Here is a 22,730-nt window from a genome sequence, read left to right on the forward strand (position 1 = left end):
GTTGTGAAACTTCAGAATCCTTTGGCAGATTAGGGTGTCCTGAGTCTCTGTAGGGAAGCCAGGAGTTTAATGAAACTGAGGCCAAGAAAGACATCTGTCATCAAATTCAGTGAGACAGTTGAGTCTTAATGTGATATGGATGGTTTGGGTGTTGTCTGTGGGGATACCTACTAGAAAGGGCTAGCATTCCATCCTACCAAACTCAGAGGGGTGGGGAAGCCATTCTTATTGAGAGAGGATGGAAATGGGAATAAAATAGAATACTTTAGTGGCTGCTGAGAGACAGAGCATCCTCGGTTACTAAGGAAGAATTTGGATGTGAAAACGTATCTATAAACAGACAGACACCGGCTGGGACCGAGAAAAACACACGGGAAAAAAAGAGCCCACCAGAAACTGAGGGACAATGGCTTGCAAGCTCTCCATGGCCCCAGCCCCTCGAATGGTGGGCAAGCTTCCAAGCAGAGGTCAGCTTCCCACAGTCAGAGCAGGGGATTCTGGGATCTGTGATGCATTTACTTTCTGCTTCCACTCAGGCCCTTGTCACAGGTGGCCTTTTATTGACTGACCCAAGTGTCCCGGACCAACGGTCCCCACAGAACCTGAAAGGACCACCAGGTGTGGAACAGCAGGGCTGTTAATGAACTGCCACATGCTTTGCTCCCTGGAAATCTCCTTCGGTCTCAGACAGGAAGCCAGCGCTGAGGCTTTAGCATAGACACATCTCAACCTCAGCATCCCCAGCCGCTTTCTCCCACCTCACGTGCCCACCCACACAGCCACACAGGCTTATTTCTACCTTGGTGAAGCTGAAAACATTTGTGGGGGGACAAGCTGCATTGGAAAAGAAAGCATTTTCTCCAGAGATGGGAAAACCAATGAAATGTGGGGGTTACAAATGTTTTCCTACTTCGGCTTTTTTTTTTTTTTCAATTTTTGTTATAACATGTCTCATTTTTTTTAATAAAATATTTTTAAAACTGTTTAGATTTACAGAAAAATTGCAAGCAGAGTTCCCACATACCCTGCACCCAGTTTCCCCATTATTGTCTTATAATCTTATATTAGTATGGTTCTTTTGTTACAATCAATAAACCACTATCATTACATTGCTATTAACTAAAGTCTATAGTTTATTCAGAGTTCCTTAGTTTTCACCTAATATTTTCTGTTTCGGGATCCCATGCAGGCCACCACACTACATTTAGTTATCACACATCCCTAGGCTCTTCTTGGTGGTGGTAGTTTCTAGGATCTTCCTTGGTTTTTGACGACCTTGACAATTTTGGGGGTTCACTAGAAAAGTATTTTGTAGGATGTCCCACTATTGGAATTTTTCTGATGTTTTTCTCGTGATAGGACTGGACCAATTTTTCACCATTTCTTGGTTATAAACGCCAGGCCTCTGGCCCAGGGCGGGGGGTGGGGGTGGGGAGCCACTGGCCACTAGCTCAGGAAGACAGCTGCGGTAGGTGAGCTCTGCATGGACCACAGCATTCACATGGTCACTGGCATCCCTGCCCCTGGGGACACACAAGACCCTCACCATGTGGCCACAATTGACTTCTCCAGCATCAAGTCCTGAAGTTTTCTTCCCTTTCCTTTTGCTGCACCTGACTCGCTTGCAATTTCCCAAACATGCCCGTAGCCTCTCGTTTTCATGCCTGTGCATTTGCTGTTCCTTCAGCCAATAATGCCATCCCTCCCCGTCCCTCCCCATGGCTAGCCGAAGCCTTTCTTCTCTGTGCTACATTGTACATTTCTGTCCATTCCTGACTGCCTGACTTAAAACTGTGATTCCCTCCAACACTCCCAACCCCTTTCCTGATGTTTCTCCACAGTACTCCTCAGCATCTGACATGCTACTTGTTTATTAACTTGCTATGGTGTATCTCCTCTGCCACAGTGTAAGCTTCATGGTATTTGTCTATTGTGCTTCTGGCTCCATTAGGACAGTGCTTGGCACAGAGAAGATGTTCCATTAATGTTTGCTGAATGAATGACTGACAAATGCTGGAGTATTGCATACACTTTTTGTAGCTGTTTGGGTACATCTCTGTTTCTTCTAGTACACTATGAACTTCCAGGGGAAGGATCTGATCCTGTGTAACACAGGGAATTCTTGGTGTGAAACCGAGTAAAGGAAACCTCATTTAAAATGGAGTTGGGAGGCAGAAGGGGGGGAGCTCTCACCCCCTACTACTCATCCTCAGACCCCAACAGGGAGAAAGGGACCTTGCATTCCCAACAGGAGAAGCCCAATTTACTTAACAGCAGGAGGAAGGAAGATTTTCTCCTTGCCCAGCAACAAGCTCGACCAGTAAGAAAATAGCACAAGTGAGTCAATGAGAAACCTCTGAACTCTTGCTTTCCTCCAGTGGACTTTCATTCCAAGTGGCTCCTCCCAACTTCCTCCTTTCTCTATGACATAATGTTCCTCTCCTTTGATCTCCAGAAAAGCCTGTGGTTGCCATAGCTTGCCTGTCCCAAATTGCAATTCCTCTGCTATTCCTGCAAAAAACTCATTTTGCTGGTAAGATGACTGTTGCTTTACTTTGAAGGTAGACAGTGTGGAAGCCGGCACTTAGGGCCGCCTTATAGGCCAGTTCAGGACGCGCTGAGCATCGTTCGCCGCCGCTTCCTCTTTCAGGACATCCCCCACACTCTCTGGAGCAGCATCTCCATGTGGTCAGAAGAAACAGTGTACTGTGCAAGGTCAGAAGTTTAGAATCTAAGAGCTCCTGAGCAGGGGTGCGGCCCGTCTCTTTTTAGAGCTGAATTTCTGACCTCAAACTCTGCTCCTGCTCCATTACTGAAGGTCAAGGCCATCGCCAGGAACTAACTTGGCAAGGCAGAGACAACAGCAGCTCTGACATCTAAGGACAGGGCTACCTCTCCCAGTAGCCAGTGTGGGGACATGGACAACCTCGCTGAGCCTCCGTTCTCTCAGCAGCTCGTCGAAATCATCTTATCACCTCCTAGGGGCTTGTTGTGAGGACCGGCTAAGAAACGGATGGAAAAGCACTTCGTGATCTATAAAGCCCGTCTGGAGCACTTTTGCAGTCATCACCAACAACGGACCCAGGTCTTCTGTTTTCTGAGCCTCATGACACGGTAGAAGCCATCCGGGTCACCATAACATGGACAGGCAGCAGGTGGGGGGATGGGTGCTCCCACGGAAAACTTTAAAAATGAGTCCCTGGGCCTTCTGGCTAAGATCAAAGTCCAGTGTTTTCAGTAAAGCACACACAGAAACCAATCATATGTTTAGAGTACAAAAGACTTGTCCTTTGGCTGCCTAGCAAGGGCCCTCGGGCTTAGAACTGCACTGGTACCTGCTTTTACCTCAACTCTGCCTTTGATGCTTGCTTCAACCCACCGAACTCAGTGGGGTGGGGAAGGGGTATATGTTGCCTGGGAAAACCTACTTCCAAACCATGGCTGGGGTTCTAGCATGCTGATTATGAATGGAACATGAATGGAAATTAACATGAATGGAAATTAATTTTACTTAACAATTCTGCATAACCAAAAGGAAATAAAGTAAAAAGGACAACAAGCTAGAAAAAATATTTGTAGCATGGAAGGCAGAAGACGATTAATAACCATTCAGCAACAATCCACTGCAAATTGATGTGGGAAAAAAATTTAGGACACCAATAAATAAATTGGGAACAGACATGGGTATGTTCTACAAGAAGTACAGTAAGTGAATACACACATGGGAAAAACGTTCAGTTTCTCTAGTAATCAAAGAAATACAAATTAGAGCAAAAACAAAATACCATTATACCTAAATTAGTAACCTTCCCCCTCTCCCTGCCCCCACCCCCGACAATGCTTTGGAGCTAGTCATTTAAAGGTACTTACTTACCAGCTACAATGCCAGGCAGACTAGCTGAACAAAAGGGATGGGACCCCCAGCTGCAGGAATCTACATCCAGGGCATCCACTTTCTAGCTGTGCGACTTCGAGCAAGTTATTCAACATCTCTGCGCTTCCAATTTTCTCATCAGTAAAATAGGGATAAAGATACCTCTTCCCCAGGGCAGTTAAAAAGCTTCTTCTCATATGCTAACACTTCTGATTCACCCAGCGCTGAAGCTTGAGCGAGGCCCAGGCCTTAGCTCTGAGCTTCAAATGTGGGAACCAAACTCAGAGAGGTGCCTGAAGTTACAAAGCCAAGCACTCCAACCCAGTTCTTCGGGGCTCTAGATCATGCTTTCTTCAGAGGCAGGGATGTGTAAGAGAGCCTGAAGAGAGGGCAGTAAGGGAAGCCCTTCAGGTGGTGCTGAGGCTGGCACGAAGTGAGAAGAGAGGACCAGGTGGGGCCAGCCCTGCGCGCTGGGGCGGGCTCTTTGGGCGCAGAAGCCTGTTCGGTGTGGCCCACACCTGAGCCCTTCCTCTTACCTGCTCTTAAACTGAACATGCACTTGCGGATGCCACCTGCATTCAGCCACGACAGCGCGTGGGTTTTCCATTTCTTTGATAGATGATCAGAAAAGCAGGAGGTAGCATCTGGCCTGTTTATTATCTGCGCCTACCGAGCACTCCAGAGTGATGGGCAGATGGGCCAGGAGGTGCTGCCTGCATCCCAAAACAATTCACTCTCCACTCGCTGGAGACTTACCCAGAAGACCCAGTGACTTACACTGACGTTCAAGACCCATTGTGTCCGGAAGAGAGAGAGAATAAAAAGGAATTTCTCAGAGTGTGATTTGGAACTCTTATGGGTAAGCCATGTCTGGGAGAAGAACAGTGCGGTGCAGGCAGAATGTCAGACAGCCAGGAAAGGAGTCTAAGCAGGTCTGGTTGAAGGTGAGAACCTGGACAGCAGCTTGCCAGGGGGCCCACGTGAGAGGCGGAGAGCGAAGTGGTCAGGAGCTTTCTGCCCAGATTGCTTCCTTATTTGAAAAACCATCCACGGCATCGGACTGCCGACAAGCTGAAATTCCAGTTTCGGAACAAGGCACATCATGATTCGGTTTCTGCCTTCCCAGCAACCAGCCTTCTTCCTGACCTTGCCAGGTATTTGTGGTTCCCAAAATGTGCAACACAGTGCCAAACCTTGGTGTTCTCCCTGGATGGCCAACCCCTTCCCCACCTTTACCTTAAAAATTCTGATCCCACTGAGGCTGCCAGGCTGAGTCCCATACCACTCCTTTGGTTTCCCTTCAGGAATACTGTAATTTATGCATCTCCCTCCATGTAGGTTGGACCATTTCTTATCTACCCTTGCATTGTGAGTCTAGCCTAAGGCCTGACACACAGCATACGTGTATATACGCAGAGTGTATGAGCAAATACTCATATATCCCAGCGAAATTTTTTGGTGGATGGCAAGGTTGGATGGCTGGTTGGATGAATCAAACAAATGTTTTAGAAAGTCCATCTGTTACTATATGGAAGACTGGGGTGGAACGAGAGACCAGCAGAAGCAAGTGCACTAGTCTAGATTATGACAGAGGCAGGGAGATGGGAAGGACATAGGGGACCTAAGTGATCTTGGTAACTGGATTGAATAGAAACTGGTAAGCTCACAGAGAGGAAAGGTTGAAAGACATGGTGTGGGGAGGCTGACCCCTAGTTTCCAGATGGTGCAGAGCGTGATCCACTTAGGCTAAATGAGGACCCAGGTGTATCATTTCTTACTTGGGGGGGAGAGGGAGCTAGGAGATGGTGAGTCTGATATTAGTAAGGAAGCAGGCCTGGCAGAGCTCCAGCAAGTACTCTTTCCCCACCTCTGGGTGGCCTTTCATGACACTTCAATGGGCAGGCCTTGGTTAAGATGGCCTGAAGACACAGTTTACAGGCTTAGAATGGAAGGCTGTTCTGACTCAGCCCAGAGTGTGAGCAGGAAGGAAAGGGCCCTTTCAATACAGCTGCACTGAAGAGTCTGCCGGCCCTGAACTCCCCACCCACCTGGCATCACCTGAGGGAGCTGCAGTTGCCAGTGCAGTGTGATGCATCCCAAGGGAGGCTATTCAATGTAGTGCAAAGAGCACAGACTTTGGAATCAGATGGCTCTGAGTTCGAATCCTAGGTCTGCTTCCTGTTAGTCAAGTAGCCTTGGGCAAGTGCCTTCACTTGTCTGCATCTCAGTCTCTTTGCCTATAAAAGGAGGACAGTGATTCGCACTTTTGATTGTAAATGCCAATTTAAATAAGCTTGCACATGTCTGGCACTTTCTTCCCTTTGATGTTCTTTCCCTTTGGACACCTCCTTCCCCATATGAGCAATGGGGAGAATATTGCTAAACACAATTGCTTTATGCTGGGCACCATGAAAACTAGAACAAAATCTGAGAGCGTCTGGGCTTAAACGAAACACCGAATGCTATACACATGCCATTCCTTATATAGGCATGTGCACCTGAGTCAGTTCCGCCTACCTAGCTAAGTTCCGCCTACCTGGCTAAGTTCGGTCTACCTGGCTGAGCGAAGAATTACCTCTGGCAATTCACTGCCAGGCTCTGAGCTCAGTTTCTCCATTGGTTCAAACAGGGCCTGGTCACCTCTGCACCGATGGCTGTCCTTGGGCTGGGCTGGGAACACTTACGGCAAAGTGAGTGAGGAGTGGCAAGTGCCCAGGAGAAGTCTGAGTGTTCACTACTTCCACTCTGCAGAGAGCGGCTTTCCTAGTCCTTCTGGAAAGCTGCTTTCTGCTTTCTCATTTGAACACTTAATGGGTTTCACCCTCTTAAGTGACACCTGCTGGAAATGTAATTGTGCAGGTAATTGCTACGAGGGAACGGACACAGCTTCATCGCCCAATGCTGGTGCTTCCCTTAGGAAGTGCGCTCACGAAGGCTTTCCTGCATCCTGGCTGAGAGGGCACTGTGATGGGCTTTGCCCCGGATGAGGACAGAAGGCAATAGCTGCTGAAGTATTCAGATTTCCAGAACCAAGTCTCTGGCACTGAGTGCAAGGAAGCCACAGGGCCTTATCGTGATCCAAAGAGCAGAAGACAAAAAAATCCACCGGAAGTTTCCCTGACAAACATTCTAGCTAAACTCCCAAAAGCAGGGTGGCCCAGCGGTGGAGTAGAAAGTGAGAGGTGTGGGGTTAGGATCTGGGCTGGGGCTTCTGCTCTCCTCCCCAGCTGTGGGATCTGACAAGATAGGAAAGTGAAGGCCTTAATAATAACATGACAAAAAGAGTTAGCATTATTGCTGATAATCTTGTTAATGAAGGACCAAGCAGGGGACTTGGGGCAGGGAAGTTTGGAAAGGCAGAAAGAAGGGAACAGAAAACTGGATCAGAGGATGGGAGAAACAGGCCTAGTGCCAGGCTCTGTGTAGATACAAATACATAAATATAGGACTATAAATAAATATATAAATGCACAAATATATATCAGGCTTGTCATGTTCAAAAATTAATAATTGGGGGGGGGTGCCTGGATGGCTCAGTTAAGCGGCCGACTCTTGATTTTGGCTCAGGTCACGATCTCAGGGTCCTGGGATTGAGCCGGACATCAGGCTCTATGCTCAGTGGGGAGTCTGACTGAAGATTTCTCTCCCTCTGCCCCTCCCCGCTGCTCCTGCGCTTGCGCTCTTCCCTCTCTCTCTACGATAAATAAAATCTTGAAAAAAATTGATAATTGGCCTGTGGTGCTTTGGAAACTGCTCCTTTTCCCTCTTACTCCCCCACCAATCCCCTCCCCCATTCTCTTTTAGTTTTCTAAGACTTACCTGCAGCCTCTGGATAAGAATTGACATACTTTTTTTTTTTTTTTTAAGCTGAATTTGTTTGCCTGTTTAGACCGGTTTCTTTGACCCTGCCAGCCTGAGGTTCAGACGTTTCCCTCCCCACATTCATACAAGCCCCTGGAGGCAGGTGCTGCGAGGCTGTCAGCCGCGGGCTGGTCTTTTGAAAGGGTCTGCAGCTCTGTTGGGGAGAGACTGGCCTCCTGTAAGGACACTTGGGGTTCCGGGTCCCGGCTCACATGGTACTTATCCTGGGGGGTGAGTCCGGGCTCTGATGTGGCCACAATGTCTGTGTTGCCTGAGACGACTGTGGGACACAGGTTAGGTGAGCAATCATAACTCGGCTACGTGAGTCTCCAGGTGTCTGCAGCTCAGTCCTGCGGCGCCGAACAGCGACGGGGGAAAGGCGGAAATCTTTCAGAAGCCTTCTAGAGACGTTCCTGTTCTCTAATCCAAGTCTCCGGATACAATCTATACTTTCCTTAATGGCTACAGATGGTGCACAGCGACTTTTGACTCCGCTCTCGTACAACGATGCCCTTTGTGATTGGTACCTCGGCAGTGGTATTTGTTTCTGAAGGAAGTGGCCCTGGCATTTCGTGCCTTTGGCGTTTCCGTGCCTACTCTTTCTCGTGCTGCGGTCCCCCCCGACTGTCCGCACTCAGGTGTCACTTTGCGTTCCCCCTTGTCGTTCACCTTGCCAGACGGTGAGTCAGCCCGTGGAGCACAGCTCTTCAGCAGGACCCGGCTCACTGGACTCTAATGATCTGGCCCCATCTCTAGCAGGTGCCACAGACACCCACTTCCTGTGTGCCTTTCTCTCCACAGGGGCTATCCACCTGGAAATGACACACGGACTCCCTTTGCAGCCAGACCCCGGTTCCACGGAGCCAGCACACCCACAGGAACACAGGGGGCAGATGCTGTCACAGGTGCATGAAGGCTTCCCACAAACATGGTGGCCAAGGTGTTTGTTTATCCAGATAACTACAGGGTAGGTTCTACTGTCGAGTTCCTAGAGTTTGGAGACCCAGGGAATGGGGACAAAGGACACTGCATTCCAGAAGGCCTATGTGGTGTTTGGGGACTTCTCTGGTTCTGTGGCATCCCACCTTGGGTCTCTGGCCTTCCTGGAAAGTTTGCAAGCCACTTAATATCCTGTGTAAATCCATTTTCTGATTTAAACTAGCCAGAGTAGATTCTGTTGTCTGAAACAAAGAAGCAGGACTGAGACAACATCTGTCTGCCCCTAAATTGTAAGCTCCTTGAGAGCAGGGATTTGTTCTCAAGCGTCTTTATCTCCCCTGGGCCCAAAACACACTCTGTGCCCTGAAGCCCCTCCTGACAGGGTGACTAAACTGAGGGGGTCCCACTGCTCAGAGCCATTGTGGCTAGGCTGCTGGTGCTCAGGGGAGCAGGTCGCTTAGCTTCACTAAGCTCTTGTACAGAGTAAGACTAAACAAACTGGTGATGATGTGGGTCAGGAGGACTTCTTATCAGAAAAGGGAAAGGACTGTGGTACACACACAAACTGCAACATGTTGTGTTGCTACGGAGGTTTTTCTCCCATTTCCTGCCTGGCTTGCTCTCTGCCGGGTTCCGAAGAGCTGAGGGACTTCCAGATAATCAAAGTTCTCTAACCGTACATACTGTTAGTAACTTCTTTCAGAGCCCTTCCTGTCCAGATGTACCAAGAGAATAGCAAAGGGAAATAAATCCAACATTTCCTCGCTACACCCACTAAACCGCTAAATCTCACCAGTTCTGAATCATCAAGCCTTGAATTTCTCATTAACTGCCCCTCATATGCAGCATTTTCAATTAAGCTGGGAGCACTGCTATACTAATTATGTTATGATATTAGTCCCTGCAGATTAATATGCAGCTAACAGTTTAGGAGTGCTGTCTGGATTGTATTCCTCTATCTACTTGAAAATAAACATTTCCTTGAAAGCTGTCCCTGATTTGGGAACTCAATGGAATGGGACCCCCAAAATTAGGTGCTCTCGGGTGAGTAGTCTCTGCAGAGACAGGTCTGGTTGCACCAGAATCTGATCCCATTGAGCCAGGGGCAAAATATCAGAGGACCCTGGGGCTGGAGGCACATTTTATACCCTCTGTATCCTCACACAGTCCTGCGCTCAGAGCAGGTGCTAGGTTAACTCTTCCTCATCAGACCAGCCTTGAAATGTCCTACTAAACCAAAACCAAACCAAACCAAACCAAACCAACAACAGAACCCTTGCAGCAATATGCTTTTTGTAAAAAATATGGCTCTGTTCCATGAAAAATACAAACAATGAAAGGGAAGGAAGTCATATTTGCTTCTGAGTCAAATACTTTCACATCCCACAGCTCATTAATCTCCCAAGTACCCCGTGAGGCAGATGTTATCATTGTCATTTTACAGATGAGAATACTGAGGTTCAGGGAGGTCAACCATAGAGTGTGGGGCCAACTCAGGAGGTGGCAGAGACCTGGGTGCACTGGATCTCGGGCCCATTCTCTGTCCTGTACCCCTGCTTTCACTGACTCTGGTATGATGGCGCCTTGATGGGGACCAGGCATCACAGCAACAGGAGAAGGGCAAAGGGAGTAACCCCCATGTAATAATAATAGTCAGAAATAAAACACGAATCACCAGGATTCACTCAGTACTTACGAGGCACTCTGTTCACCGCTTTCCATATTTCATCCTTACTCTAGCCACTGGGCTAGGCGTCATTATCCCCATTCCAGAAATGAGGAAACTGAGGCTCAGGGCTCTCAGGTATAAAGACAGAAAGCGCCAAGCCCAGAGCTAAGGTACCATCCCAGGTATTCTGACCCCATAATGACTGCATTGCTATCCCCATATCACGATGACACGTAATCTCATTGCCAGAAAGTGGCAAAAACAGGCCTGAGTGAATCCTGAGTGGTCTGGGACATGAGCATATGGCATGCCGTGGGAATACCAACAGGGCACTAAGAAGCCTAGGAGCTACAGGACATCACAGAGGTGAGAAATTCCCATGGGACGCAGAGGTTGGGAAAGCTCCTGGAAGGTGATGGAGGCAGAGAGGAGGCCTGGCAAATCTCTCTGGGGGCAAATGTTGGTGCAATGGCTGTGCTCACAAGCTGCGCTCCATTAGGAGACTGGGGGTTACTGAGACACAGGGATGGCTTCTCTTGCATCTGTATCCCCCACAGTGATGGGAACTCCAAAAGCCAGAGGGAAGCCTTAGATTTAGATCCTGGATAATCCCCTTTTGGCAGAATGATTTGGGGTAAGTCACTGTCTTGCCTATCTTACACCTGAGTACAGTAGTGGTGAACTGAGCAGAGGTGGACGACATTGTACCATCAACTGTCAAAGTCTCCAAAAATACCAGGCACTGGTCGAAGCAGAGAACTGTGGTGCTGGAATCTTCTGGAGCCAGATGGCTTGATTCCAATCCTGGTGCTGTTATTTAACAGTGTGACTTGGGTATTCTCTGTGACTGTCTTTGTCTTCGTTTCCTCGTTTAAATGGGGGCAATAATAGCATCTACCGTGTAGGGTTGCTGTGAGGGGAAGTGGGCTCCTGCATGTGGAACTTAGCAGCATGCCGGGTCCAGGACATGCTTTGTGGCAGTCGTCAGTAGTGGTGTTGACGGCTTTGGAAGTACTGGGGTAGGTATGCAGGCAGTGATAACAAGACTCGTGGGTCCGCAGCACTACCATGGCATGAACTCTGCCACAACACAGGCCAGGGAACTTACAAGTCCATCCCGAAATGGTAAAGGGCCTGAGCAAGAATGTGAAAGTTGACTGGTAAGTCAAGCCCATCACCAGCCAGATCCTCCAGAAAGCCCATGTGGGCGCCTCTGTCTCCCCATGACCACTTCCACTGCTGAATTCCTATGGAAACCTGAGATTCAGGGAGCTTGAATAACTATTCATGGCCATGCAACTGGTAAATGGCAAATCAGGACTTAAGATTGATTGATTGATCTATTAGAGAGAGAGAGAGTGAGCATGCATGGGGTGGGGGAGAGGCAGAGGGGGAGAGAACGAGAGAGAATCTCAAGCAGACTTCCCGCCGGACATGGGCTCCGTCCGTCCGGACACGGAGCTCCGGCGCTCCGTGGGGCGGCCATCCCGAATTTCATTTCTGATCCTTGCATTTGGGCCCCATCTCAATGAGGATCAGTTAGAAGTCAATTTCACAGTGGCTGGTTTCATAAGATCCCCGCAAAATGATAAGCTAGAAACAGGCAATCACTTCTTTGGGGAGCAGACGCCATCCTCTTACAACCCTGAGATCATGACCCGAGCTGAAATCAAGAGTTGGAAGCTTAAGGGACTGAGCCACCCAGGGGCCCCTGGTAAATCAGGATTTAAACACAAGGCCATCCAATCCTAACGCTTGTCCACTTTGCAGGTATGGGAATCCTTTGATCATTTGTGCCGTGATACGTGGGAAGTTTCAGCATTAAATCATCTTACCTGGGCCTTTTAAAAATAAATCATTCCACTAAAATCATTCTCAATGTTCCCTTTGCCTAGGATCTTTTTAAAGTTTTCCTACTTTTTTTTTTTTAGTTTGAGTAATTTACATTTTCCCAGAAAACAGCTCCCTTATGGAGGTTTTCAAACTTGTGAGAATGTACTGTTATCATTTTAAATCATATCAGTTGTTCTATTTCCCTTCTCATTAATTAGTTCTCCTCAGTTTAATATTAGATGTTTTTCAGTGCTCTATTTTGCATCATACAGTACAATAAGAAGTGTACACACATGAAGTTATTTTAAAATGCTGGCCACAGTAAAAGCTGCTGGCTTGAAAATAAGTCAGAAGGTATCTCTGAGAGAGAATTCTCTTGGAGGAGAAAAATGCCGGTAGGAGCCAGTTGGGATATGAAAGGGTAGGCCTCCTGGATTCAGATGGAGATGTTCTATCTAAGAGAGCAATGAATGAATCTGACAGCAGACAGCTGGAAGAGGGGTGTGGGGGGGACCCAAAGGGAGGAGGACAGGGAGAGATAGCCAGGCACCAAGGTGGCAAGCAGGGAAAGGTTGGCCAAGCAGATCTGGGGAGACCAAGGAGGGACCTGGGTATCTCGTAGTCTATGGGTCGGGGCCTGGACTATTTGCTTTTACTGTTAAGAGAATTGGTCACTCCAAAGTTGGAAGAGATCCTAATGAGAAGACATTGACTTCTGCAGTCCTATGAGCTTCCCAAGCAGGCAGAAGGAAGAATGTCTGAGTTTTTTACACTCTAAAATGAGGCTTGATAATACTTCACCTACAGGGTCACTGTGGGGATTAAAACAAGGTGATGCTTGGTAGAGGCCTAGCATGAAGCCTGCTCACTGCAGACCAGCACTAAGTGTCAGACACACTTACGGAGAGGGACAGACGCAGGACGACATGTACACACTGGAGTGAGTGCAGGGGTGAGGGACAGTGGTAGGGTAGAGAATGGAATGTCCAACCACAGGCCTTCTAAAATCCTTGCAGGCCCAGCAATCTACACGCAACTCCTGGTCAGCCCCGAGCTAGTGACGAAACAACCGATGGGTGGTGGGACCCTGGAGTCATTCGTGAAAGGCAGAGAGTGGAACCTGGAACTAGACCATAACCCCCAGCCAGCTCATCTGCAACCTGGGATGTGCAGGGCCCCAGCCACGGCCCAGACCGTGGGGCGGCCGTCCCGAATTTCATTTCTGATCCTTGCATTTGGGCCCCATCTCAATTAGGATCAGTTAGAAGTCAATTTCACAGTGGCTGGTTTCATAAGATCCCCGCAAAATGATAAGCTAGAAACAGGCAATCACTTCTTTGGGGAGCAGACGCCATCCTCAACAGGGCCTCAGATGCTTTATTTATTTTGATTTGATTTTAACTTGGTAAATAATGGTTATTTAATTTTATTCTGTGATTTCAAAAACAATATACATACAGGAGGGAAAAACAGCTGTGGTAGCCCTCATCAGAGCTCAAACTAACGGTGATTTTCCCTTCATTGGCTGTGAGGCTTAAATAAATACATTTCCCCAAGCTGATAAGCAATCATTTCCAAATGTAGAAAAAAACCAGCAAGGTGGAAAGGAGAAAAATCATCCACAGTCCCCCGATCCGGAGACAACCACTGTTAACAGTGTGTGTGTGTGTGTGTGTTTCCTTCCTGTAAGTCTTCTCTGATTGTTTTACACGGCGGAGATCACACTGTGTGTATAATTTCATATCCTGCCCTTTGCATTAATGGTACACCATATGCATTTCCCCGTGTCGTTAAAAGCTCTGTAAACATCATTTTTAACGGCTACAAAATATTCCATTCTAAGAATGAACCGTAATTTACCTAACCAATTCCCTCAAGGGGAGCATTTAGTGGTTTCCAATTTTTCATTCTCGTACATAAAGCTGCAGGGAACACCCACGTGTATACATTTTTGTCTGCATTTCAGATTATTTTCTTAGGACAGATTCCCAGAAGTAGAATTACCAGGTCAAAGGATATAGACTTTTGCGAAGTTCTTGAATCTATTGCCAAACTGCTCTGCTGAGCAGCGGTCCCCATATTCTCCCCCTTCACAGTGTGTGAGGGCCCCTCAGCATACCAGGCAGCCCTGTCTGGTGCGGTTTTTTAAACACTACACCCTGGGAAGGGAAATTGCCACTTGTCTGGGGGTCTGGGAGGGCTTTGATTCCTCTCTCCCCTTTGGTGGCCCCAGAAAGGGTCAACGGACTTCCAGACCCCCTTGTCCCCTCCCCTTGTGTCTGGCTTTGTCGCTTTTCATCTGGGAGCACAGAGCAGGGCTCTGTGTGATCCTTGTTCCCATCAAGGGTCCATGCCACAGCAGGACCTGGGGGGCATATCTGTGAGTCTGGGGTCATTTTTAGCACTTCTCAGCAACATATCAGACTTGAGGTAGCCTGTTTTCTTCTTTCATGAAGTACCCTCCCATGTATGTGATAAGGCGGTGCGGCACTCGTCTGATTGCTGTGCTCACATGCAGCCTCGCTCTAGACAGCACTGAAGGAGTCTTTCTGATTTGTGCTCTAGAGGTCACCAGACATGCCCGGATCACACGGCCGTGCTGACCTTAAAGCAAATACAAAACACTTCAAAGGGACAACCGCATGAGCCTTTCCATGTGCGGAATTGGAGAGCTCCAGTTGGAGGTTATGTGCTCCCCAGGGAGAGGCAGCAAGAGGTTCTGAGCACCTCCAGGGGAGCCGGGGCTGTGGGATGCATTCTTGTAAACAGTGCGACAACCAGGAGGACAACAGTCTCTGTGTCTACCCATCAGCGCATTGAGGCTCGGAGAAGTCATGTGTCCAGGCACCATCACACAGCCCAGGAGAAGCAGAGGGAGAATTCCCAGGGGTGTCCTACTATAGTTTGCTTTTCAAACTTTAACGCAGGTGAGAGTCAACTGAGGGTCCTGTTAAAATGCTGATTGGGATTCAGCAGGTCTGCGGAGGGCCTGGGAGTCTGCATTTCCAACAAGCCCCAAGTCCAGGGACCACACTTGGAGTGACAAGGCCCTATGCCTGTGGTTCTCAAACTTTAGCAAGGCTCAGATCACCAGGAGAGACCCTTAAACCACACATCCTGGGCCCGACCTCCACAGTTTATGACTCAGTAGGTCTGGGTTGGGGCCTGAGAATTTGCAGTTCATAAAAGTCTGAGGTGCTGCTGCTGCTGGTCTAGGGACCACCGTCTGAGAATCCCGCCCTACACTAGAGCTTCATGGGGTGGAGGGGAGCAGGTCTCAGCCTGCTTGCATGCCGCTTTGGGGCCTCGTGTGTTCTGGAGAACATGGTAAGCCTTAGTTCTTGGAAAGTCTGGAGTGGGAATGCAAAGAGGTCCTGCTTTTGTCCTGAGTCCCTCAGCTTTTGATGGTGGTATTAGGAGGCACAGCGTGTGTGTGTGCGTGCGTGTGTGTGTGTTCAGAGTGCTGAGTCTCTAAAGCCCTGCGAACATCCCTCCAGAAGCAGGCAGTGATAGGAGAGGCAGGCATGAAAGTTTCTGAAGCAGCTTGAGGACTCACCCATAAAAAAGCCTGCTTCGCAGTATATCAGTTATATTATGTTGTCGAACAGAGTTTCCTGCTTGTTGGGTCTTGGAGTTTAATAAAAAAATATATTATGACTCATTCCAAACTTTACAAAAGTCCTTGGGGAATCTGAAAGGAATCATGTTAAGCTCCTGTTATAAAACAGTCCTCTCTTTCGCAAGCCTGTATCCACAGCAGACTAGCAGTAGGGATGAGGGAAAGGGAAGATAGCAAAGAAAACTCAGAGCAAGGGGGGATATCTTTGCCCAGGGCCTCTCTTAAATAACCAGAGACCTCTGGGCCAAAGGAAGGCAGAGCCCAGGGAGGCTGCAGGGGGGAAAAGTCTTCTTTAATGGTGGGTCAACTCCCTAAGAGTCAAAGATAGCTTGAGGAAACAAGGCCACAGAGGTCACCTCCTCCAGAAAGCCTTCCTTGATTTCTCTAGGCAGAAGTGCTCTCAACGGCATGGCCCTTTATCTTTGCTTCTGAACACAGAAAGCCATCTCCTTATATGCCACCTCTTTGCAGCCATGATGGCTCTCCACAGCACTAAATCTTTTGGGCTGGAAGAACACAGGCATGCCTGTGTCCAGAGCTTCTATCCCGCCTGCTGCAGGCCTTACAGTGCAGCAAGAGCTCTGCAACCAGGGCATGTTGGACTGACTGACTCTATGAAGTTTCTCAGTCTCCGTGTCCAACTTCAGCTCAGGTTGCACTGAGAAAAACCAAACTCGTGGCAGGTTGGTAGGTAAGCATCAGTAGGGCATTAACTGGCACCAACTATGTTCCCTCACGCTGAGTTCTGGCTGGGTACCCTCTGTGGAAGCAGAGAACATGCATAGGAACCCTGGCTCTCCCACTTACTAGCTGGAGGACTTTGGGCAAATCATGTCACTACTCTGTGCCTCAGTTTCTCATTGTGAAAGTCAGAGATAATAATAGAACTAACATCATGGCACTGTTGAGAAGGTTAAATTGGATGACACGTGAAAGCACATAATACCTAGTTGAAAGAAAGAAAGAAAGAAAGAAAGAAAGAAAGAAAGAAAGAAAGAAAAAGAGAAAGAAAGAAAAGAAAGAAAGAAGAAAGAAAAGAGGAAAGGAAGGAAAGGAAAGGAAAGGAAAGGAAAGGAAAGGAAAGGAAAGGAAAGGAAAGGAAAGGAAAGGAAAGGAAAGGAAAGGAAAGGAAAGGAAAGGAAAGGAAAGAAGAAAGAGAGGGAAAAGGATCAAGTTAGTAGAACACGAGAAGAATCCAAGAGAAATTATAAAGTCCCTTTATAATTTCAGCCAAATTTCCACAGATAAACGCATGGAAAGGATAAATGAGGAGGCCAGATAAACGGACTACTTTTACAGAGTACTCAATAAATGTTAGCTATTATTAAGACATTGCTGAGCACACAAATGTTATTTCATCCCATCCTTATTACAACCTGTGAGATGATTTTTATTTCTCGGATTTTAAAACTGAGGAAACCGGGGCCTCTCTCCATGCAGTTGGCAGAGCTATCTGTGTATAGCAAAAATTAATAAAAAGGCAAGTGAGCAAACTCACTGGAAAATAATTTGGCATTATGTAAGAAAGTTGAAGATCCTAGCCTTTTATGACCCATCATTTCCACACCCAACAGACAGGCACAGCTAAAAGACACATAGGAAGATGTCCAGAGCAACACTGTTTATAAGTCAAACATCAGAAACAACTCCAATCCCTCTCAACAGCAGAACAGCTAATTTCTGGATACGTGTGCAATGGAATATCACACACCAACAAAAATGAACACACTTGAACTACACAGTGTTTAAATGAATCTTAAAAACATGGTATTGAGCAAAGAAGACCAGGCACAAACAGATAATTATTATGGGACTCTGTCTATACAACATACAAAAATGGGCAAAACTAAGGGAAACTGTTTCTGTACACACACGAAGATGTCAGACAATAAAGAAAAGGAAGGATGAGATTCTCATCAAAGGCAGGGTGGGGGCGAAGGGAGAATGGGAGGGTTGTGAATGGCATGGGGCCCAGAAGGCTTCAGGAGCATTACCAGGGTTCCTTTTGTGCTTGGGTGGTGATGACATGGGTGTTCACTTCTTGATTATTCCTTGGTATATATATGCGTGGTATACTTTCCAGTACGAATACTATACTTCACAATAAAATATTCAAAGACTTCCAAACAAAACCAAAAGCCAAGGATTACCTTACAGTGGGGACTCCAGAATGTCATCCCCAGAAATTAAAGCAAGAATGGAACAGGACTTCAGCATCCGAGAAGAACGTGCCCACACCACGCTTTCAGCAGTGACCCGGAGGCTCGGTCTTTCTTTAGGACAGAAGAAAGCCATCATCGCCACAGTTCCCACCTAACTGTGGTAGGTAAGGCCCCAACGGGTCCAGGTCTTGGGTTGGGTGTTTATGTCCATTGTCATTAATCCTTACAACAGGACTCCATGTAACCATTAACAATCTATTCTATAGCAATGGAAATATGTGAATGTTCCAATGTTTCTTGGCCGGGAAATGGGAGAACCAGGATTTAACTCATGGCTGTTCTAGGCCAATGCCTCTGGTGCCATCTTACAACATGGCCTCCTTCAACACCAGACTCGCATTCTTGAGGAACTTCTTTCACATCAAAAGACTGAACTAAGACAAGGGAATTTTCTGGACTCCCAGGGCATTTGAACATTGGCAGGCCTTAAGTTTGCATATGTGTTCCTTTCACCCATTTTATAGGTAAGAAAATAGATAAAGGGCAATGAGCTACAGTGTGGCTCATACCTTCAGCTGGGTCTTCACAGGAGAGCAAAGAAGCCCTGTTCACCCAGATGGCTCATCCTCTGGCCCCTTAGATAGGCACAGGGCCAAGTCTTCCATCTTGTTGAAGAGATAACATGGTTCTTCTGGAGCTTTGTAGTGACCTTATGGAGCTTCACTGAGCATCCCTGAGGCTCAGAGTGGAGGCACCATCACTCTAACCCTGAGAGACCTGTGCAAATGTCCCAACGAGGTACCTGGCACCCATTAGGCATTTGATAAATAAATACTTGCTGACTGAGTTTGCACTGACTGGCCTAGATGATTTAGGGGCTAGAGGAGAGGTTCTGCAAACTTCTCCTTCCTGAGAATTCATTCAGTTCTGGGAATAGAAAAGGCAAACCCCTCCCTTTGTGGCCAGGGACCACCGTGTTAGAGCAATTCCCGCCGGGGCCAGAGAAGGGGGTTTTGCTGGCCCAAGGAGTCAGTGTCTGGCAATTCTTTCAGAAGTGTCCGCCATGCCTCTGAGAGAAGCTATTCTGGGTGTCTCCACTGTATCTATAATTCCATCCCTAAAGTCATTTTGCACATCTTTCCAAGGACTCAAAAATAAAACTCCTGCCCGATAGAGGCAGTAAAAGGATTTTCAGAGAAAAAAAAAATCTTCAAATACTATTTTTAAAAAACTACCTTTTTCCCTTTTCCCTCTCTATCTTCACTAGAGACCTCTGAGTTATGAAGTGCACTTAACACCATTAATTGCCATGGAAACTACAGCATCTTCCACAGAATATGGTCAACTTTTTCTGCAGAGAATTTTTTTTTTCCGCTTTCAGCAGAGACTTTGAATAATGGGCTGTTTTTGTTCCTTTTGTGGGAAGACAAGTTTCTCCTCCCCCACCCCATTCCTTTTGATGTGTTACTTCCCCTGGCCACAAGTCCATAATAGCAGGAGCTGGTGACCAGGTTTTTAGAAGGCCAGGAAAGAGGAAGAATGTCCTTTGAATTCCAACTTTCTGATGATGCTGTCTGTGGGATCCACGTGCCCTGACCTGTTCTTCAGCAATGATTCGCTCTTCACCCATTTTATTCAGCTTCCTTACCAACAATGCTAGTGCCATGCAGTAACAACTATTAATAATTCCCATTTGGTTTTGTGCTTACAATAAAAGCAATCGTTTTTACCCACTACTTACTATCTGGTGCTTTTATCTACTTACTATATACACTAGGTGCACTACATTTTTCTCAAAGGAACCATGTAGATAATAAGATTACCCCTATTTTATAGATGAGGAAACTGAGGCACAAAGAGATTAATCCACCTCCCACAGGCACAGAGCTAATAAACATATTAAGAAAAATTTGGACATAGGCCCTTCTTTTTTAAATTCAAGTTAGTTAACATATAGTGTAGCAGTGGTTTCAGGAGTTGAATTAGTGAGTCTTTACTTACATATAACACCCAGTGCTCATCCCAACAAGTGCCCTTCTTAATGCCCATCACCCATTTAGCCCAACCCCCCCCAACCTCCCCTCCAGTAACCCTAAGTTTGTTCTCTATAGTTAAGAGTCTCTTATGGTTTGCCTCCCACTCTGTTTTCATCTTATTTTTCCTTCCCTTCCCCTATGTTCATCTGTTTTGTTTCTTAAATTTCACATTATGAGTGAAATGATATGGTATTTATCTTTCTCTGATTATTTCGCTTAGCATAATACACTCTAGTTCTATCCACTTTGTTGCAAATGGCAAGATTTCATTCTTTTTTTTTCTTTAAAGATTGATTTATTTTAAAGAGAGAGAACGAGAGAGTGAGCATGAGTAGGGGGAGGGGCAGAGGGAGAAGGAGGCAAGCAGTCTCCCCGCTGAGTGGGGAGTCCAACGCAGGGCTCAACCCCAGGACCCTGAGATCATGACCTGAGCTGAAATCCAGAGTCAGTTTGGTTAAACAACTGAGCCACCCAGGCGCCCCAAGATTTCATCCTTTTTGATACTGAGTAATATTCCACTGTATATGTATACCACATCTTTATCCATTCATCAGTTGATGGACATCTGGGCTCTTTTCATAATTTGGCTATTGTAGATGCTGCTGCTATAAACATTGGGGTGCATGTGCCCCTTCAAATCAGTATTTTTGAATCCTTTTGATAAACACCTAGTAGGACAATTGCTGGGTTGTAGGGTAGTCCTGTTTTTAACTTTTTGAGGAATCTCCATACTGTTTTCCAGAATGACTGTACCAGTTTGTATTCCCACCAACAGTGCAAAAGGGTTCCCCTTTCTCCACATCCTCGCCAACATCTGTTGTTTCCTGACTTGTTAATTTTAGCCATTCTGACTGGTATGAGATTGTACTTCATCGTGGTTTTGATTTGCATTTCCCTGATGATGAGTGATGTTGAGCACCTTTTCATGTGTCTGTTAGCCATCTATATGTCTTCTTTGGAAGAGTGTCTATTCATGTCTTCTGCCCATTTCTTAATTGGATTATTTGTTTTTGGGTGTTGAGTTTCATAAGTTCTTTATAGATTCTGGATACTAACCCTTTATCTGATACGTCATTTGCAAATATCTTCTCCCCTTCCATCAGTTGCCTTTTAGTTTTGTTGATTGTTTCCTTCACTGTGCAGGAGCTTTTTATCTTGATGAAGCCCCAACAGTTCATTTTTGTTTTTGTATCCCTTGCCTCCGGAGATGTATCTAGTAAGAAGTTGTTGTAGCCGAGGTCCAAAAGATTGCTGCCAGTGTTCTCCTCAAGGATTTTGATGGATTTCTGTCTTACATTTAGGTTTTTCATCCATTTTGAATTTGCTTTTGTGTATGGTGTAAGGAAGTGGTCCAGTTTCATTCTTCTGTAGGATAAGGGCCCTTCTAATTCCAAGCCTAATCCATGCATTTTCTACCATGCTTCTAGACTACCTTTTAAAAAAAAAAAATGACAGTATAACCCTCAGCCAATAACTAAATCATTAATGAATTGATTGGATCATTAAATATTTATTAAGCCTCGACTATATGCCAGGTACAGTGCTGGGTCCCATTTCACATTTATCTATCCAGCAAGCTCAGTCACCTGAAACTCTTCTGAGAAACAAGAATTATGCAAAAAAGCTTCTGAGCCACCCAAACATATCATAATGTTCACACACTTCATTTATTTGAGAAATACTCCCCCAGCTTCTTCACTTCCTCTATACACAATGTTGATAATCTGGTCATCTAAAATCAGAGATCTGGGTATTTCAGATCTGTCACCCCCGAGCCACGTGGTCTTGGGTGACTTATCCCCATCAAGCTGGTTTACCATATTTAAAGTAGGAGTAATCTCAGAAGATGGTTTTGAAGGCTGAATTAGAAAATGTATGTCAGGTGACTATTCCAGTAACTGATACCTAGTAGGAGCCGAATATCCATTTACTCTTAGCAGTAGTTACAGCATTATTCATTCACTACAGAAACACTTAATATGCATCACTGATTCCCAACACACCATCTCTCCATGCTCTGCACTAATTTTCTCCTAAGAAAATGCCTAGGAAATCAGCTGTGAGACCAAGAGAAGCCAAGTACAGGGCTGAGCAGGGTGCCAGGCACAGGGCAGGCACATAGAAGTGCTGGTGCTTCCCACTGAGGGCTCTTCTCTGGCTAGAGGGTCATTGTTTGTGTTTGTGTTGAGGTTACCTAGGATGCAAGGCACAAGGTAGGAAGTGACAGAGCTAGAAGAGGAATACACATCTGGTGACTTTCAAACCTGTGCCCGGGAGTAATTAGATTGGAGACATTTGTCCCAAGTGGGGAATGGAGCCACACATGTCCACGCCACTGAGGGCCAACCCTGCTGCCCTACGCTCCCTTTTGCATCTTTCAAAAGTTCTGCTGTAACTTTGGTTCTTCTAATTGAGGCCGTCTGGTTTCCCGGCATTAAAGAAAGGAACGGTCCTAGGAAATACAGCCTTCTATCAATCCAGCATTAGACACAATTCAATTTCTTAATGACATTTGTGATCATTATGCCATGTTTCTAATTGAAATGAATAATTGAAGTTCTAATTATTACAGGAGTCAATAGAAGGCGACTCTAGACAACAACCTGCTAGGCAAAGGCTTTAACGCTCAATCATTTCTTAAATCCAACAAGTGTCTGTTATTCAATTATTTAGCAAACATGTAACTTTGGGGCTATATCCTGGTAAGAAGTTTAAAGTTAAAAGGACCCAGTAGTGT

General features: G+C 46.4%; 1 protein-coding gene across 1 annotated transcript in view; it reads right to left on the reverse strand.

The window, feature by feature from the left end:
- The window catches only part of TENM4 (teneurin transmembrane protein 4), a 713,747-nt gene that overhangs the window by 501,001 nt on the left and 190,016 nt on the right, over positions 1–22,730 (reverse strand).

The sequence above is a fragment of the Mirounga leonina genome, unplaced genomic scaffold (genome assembly GCF_011800145.1).
Source record: "Mirounga leonina isolate KUSES-001 unplaced genomic scaffold, KU_Mleo_1.0 Mir_92, whole genome shotgun sequence".
NCBI lineage: Eukaryota > Metazoa > Chordata > Mammalia > Carnivora > Phocidae > Mirounga > Mirounga leonina.